This window comes from Aplysia californica, unplaced genomic scaffold (genome assembly GCF_000002075.1).
Source record: "Aplysia californica isolate F4 #8 unplaced genomic scaffold, AplCal3.0 scaffold00284, whole genome shotgun sequence".
NCBI lineage: Eukaryota > Metazoa > Mollusca > Gastropoda > Aplysiida > Aplysiidae > Aplysia > Aplysia californica.
Window position 1 is genome coordinate 337,680 of NW_004797554.1, and position 4,065 is coordinate 341,744.

Sequence of the window (4,065 nt, forward strand, 5' to 3'; positions counted from 1 at the left end):
CTTTGTGACTTTGTTCCCGGTTGCCGGGTCTGTATACTTTGTGACTTTGTTCCCGGTTACCGGGTCTGTATACTTTGTGACTTTGTTCCCGGTTACCGGGTCTGTATACTTTGTGACTTTGTTCCCGGTTGCCGGGTCTGTATACTTTGTGACTTTGTTCCCGGTTGCCGGGTCTGTATACTTTGTGACTTTGTTCCCGGTTGCCGGGTCTGTATACTTTGTGACTTTGTTCCCGGTTGCCGGGTCTGTATACTTTGTGACTTTGTTCCCGGTTGCCGGGTCTGTATACTTTGTGACTTTGTTCCCGGTTGCCGGGTCTGTATACTTTGTGACTTTGTTCCCGGTTACCGGGTCTGTATACTTTGTGACTTTGTTCCCGGTTACCGGGTCTGTATACTTTGTGACTTTGTTCCCGGTTACCGGGTCTGTATACACTTCGTTTTGAAAAAAAAACAAAGTTCGCAAATGTAATGCTCCCCCCCACCCCCCACCCCCCCCTTGGGGTTTCCCCTTCGTGCGAAAAAGGATTTTTCCGAGGTACGTGGACAGAGCCGGCTGTGATGGAGTACATTGCACAAGTACCTTGTACTTACGTTACAATGTTCGGTACTTTTACTGTACTCCAGTACATTTTTGAAAACCAGTACATTTGTACTTTACTCCGATACTTTTTATAAAAGTACTTTTGAGTACATGTATTTTTAAAGTATATCTTGAGTACTTTTGAAGCTTAATGAAAGGGTAAGTGCCGGCATTTCTGATCATAATTTACGGAACAAACACCCGGGCGTGCACAGCCGATCAACCAAGAGTTAAAAGTTGAGATCAAAGAACGGCCCGTCGCGTCAAAGATCAGCCAGTCTCGTGAATGTGATCACAAGCGTTGTATAACTCCATGAAACGGTACAGTGTTTGCCCCAGACGGGATCACACCGAGGTGTGAACTGACCGATGCGTTTCTTTTCCCCAAACATCGCACTCGCATCTGAGCTCGCCACCTAAACTTACACATCTCTCGCTGGGTGGGTGGGGCCTACAAATTCGCTCCAGGCAGGATCACATCGAACTGTGAACTCTTCCCTCACCACATAAGGCAGTTTTTCTCTATTCCCGAATTTGCGAGACAGCCTGAATTTTAATGGGTGTGGTCACAACGTAATGGTGCGTAACGACAAAGGCGGGGGGACTCAATCAGTGATGGAAAGCTAAAATTTTTGGACGGGTAAAGGGGAGGGGCAACTGGATACACGTAGATAAAGATCTCGAGACTCAGAGTGGGCGAATGTGATTGGTCATCAAGGTTGACCTCTCTTTGCTCGCCATAATATGTCATATAAACCGACCCAGGGGTCACGTCAGTTCATGGGTCACTGTAGATTCGTCCTTGGCTTCGTCGGATAAGATCCCGTATTTTCCTTGCTCCCGAGCACTGGGATCTTAGGCGGAGGCTACTGTAGTACATGTAGAGAATCTTTGGTTACACTACACTTACTAGACTCTAATGAAATTACATGTATTTTGATTTCCCGTGGGTGCCGTGGACTACACAGTGTGACCAAAATCTGTCTTGCCACTATAATCAATTGGGACTAAAACTGAGTTCTCAATGCATATCTAACAATCTTTTAGGCTACCTAAATTTCTTTTTAACTTTTTTGGGGGGGCGGGGGGTGCTTAAGGCTACATTGATTCCTGGAGGATTTGTTAATGAAGAATTCAATGCACTTTTCCATTTCTTTGCTGGCCATTTCCATCAATTTTATGTTTTCTTAAGAGCAACGTTGTCTCTACATTTTCCTATTTGGATACTTTTCCTGAAGAACTTTCCGACCTCTTGGACTGACTTACATTTCATCACATTGTCTTGCTCAAGCAAGTTCTATTCATAATAATAATATCACTTACCCACTAGTTGCGTCTGTATGTTTGGGTTTTTTAAAATTTCACAAACCATTTCCACATACCGGTACGTTCAGTGCGTATATTCAAATGCTTTTTATACTGTTTACATTTTTTAGTAATAAATGGCCTAATTTGTCAAATATACTGGACATGTTATTCAATATGATGTTTTGCATTAGCACTGAAGTGTTTTAGCATATTAGCAAAAAGTACCCAAAATGTACTCATAAGTACTTTTTTAAAAAGTACTTGCACTCAAGTACTCTTTACAGGAAAGTACTTTTACTGTACTTAAGAGGGGGGGGGGGGGGGCTACACCCCCAAAGTCCCAATTCGGCTCAAAATTATGGAATTTGAGTTGAAGGCATTTTAGCTTCCTCAGCCTCTCCTACAACTATTTCATAGCATAAGTACCCCCCCCCCCCAAAAAAAAAAAAAAGAAAAAAAAAAGCATTTTTCCCACACCGTGCATGTTCGTCACCACCATTTCCTCGTAACGTAAAGTCTATAGTTTAATATTTTATTTTTCTTTATCGGTCGTTTTCTCCAAACGCGACTTTTCTCTCTACCTGTTTGAATAACTCCACCATTTTTCATCTAATCTTCGTGAAATTTTCACAGAATGAAGAGAAGATGTAATATTAAAAATTTGACAGTTGAATTTTTGATATATGGAATAGATTTTTGTTGATGGTGTCTGGAGTGTGGATTTTCACAGAGTTTTTGCAAACCTGAACGCTACCTCAGGAAAAAAAAACAACTAAATGTTCTAATTCGTTTGTGAAAAAAATACCAGACAATTTTGTTGACATGTCTTACGTAATGAATACCGCACTTGTCGCTCATGGAAATTGATTGAGGTTTTTTTTGCATGTGTGTTAACAAACATTAGATCTAAAAATTTGTCTGGTATTTTTTTCACAAACGAATTAGAACATTTAATTAATTTTTTTTCCTGAGGTAGCGTTCAGGTTTGCAAAAACTCTGTGAAAATCAACAACAAAAAACTTGAAATTATTGCCTTTTATCCATCTTTCTACTTTCTTCAGTGCGAGTCGGGCAGCGTGTGGCGCAGGTTGACCATGGTTCTGCTGCCGACCACAGGACGGCCCCCATTGCTATTTAAAAGTATTAGGGGGGGGGGGGAAGGGGGCGCTCTCATGGCCTAGAGGTTAAGGCGTTGTCAACGATCCCTTGGTGGTCTAAAATCATTAAGGGTAGGCTTCGGGCGCCACCCGGGGAAAATTCAAGATTTCCTACCAACTGCTCTCTAGCACTGTTCTGTCGTCTGCTTTCGTCTCCTCTTTCTGCCCCCATCCCCTCACCTCCTTTACCGCCTCCTCTGGGCTCCTGATTCTTTCTGCAGCCTTTCTACTGCTATTGCTTGGCTCCTTCTTACTGCTGTCTTTCAGCCCCACCCCTGATCTTCTGGTAGGAAAGATCTACACCTAGCCTTCTAGGAAAAGGGCTTTAAAAAACTCGGAGGTCCCGTGTGCAAGTTGCGCACGTCAACGATCCCTTGGTGGTCTAAAATCATTAAGGGTAGGCTTCGGGCGCCACCCGGGGGAAATTCAAGATTTCCTACCAACTGAAAATATTAGATGTGTCCCGCGCGCTCATATGACCTTATGCAGTTGCGAGCGCCGTAAAACACTACCCCCCCCCCCCCCCCAAAAAAAAAAAAAAAATAAAAAGAATTATTACTATAGTTTTATGTATAGACCACGTTTATCTTATCGACCTTATCCTATTATGACTTCCCATCATTATCATATTTTTTTTTTATAGAAGGTTTTACGGCGCTCGCAACTGCATAAGGTCATATGAGCACCAAGGGGTGGGTGTCAACAGAGAAGTCTTTACAGGGAATCAGACTTGGACTGCTCACCTCTCTAGCTTCAACAGCACAACAAGGTCTGCTTCGACTATCAAGGCACCCCGGAATAGCAGGTCACAAGGGAGTGACAAACATACAAAAGAAGTAGAGGGAAATGATAATAGTAAGGATTATGAAAAAAAAAAAAAGCAGTTCCCTGTTGTAGATCAGGCAGTTATGAGTGTGACATGAATCAGCCCATTTACAATTCTACTGTGCTTGAACGAGAAATGTCCCCCCTTTGGGAATGGCATAAAGACACTACAGTCAGTGGCAGTACCCCCCCC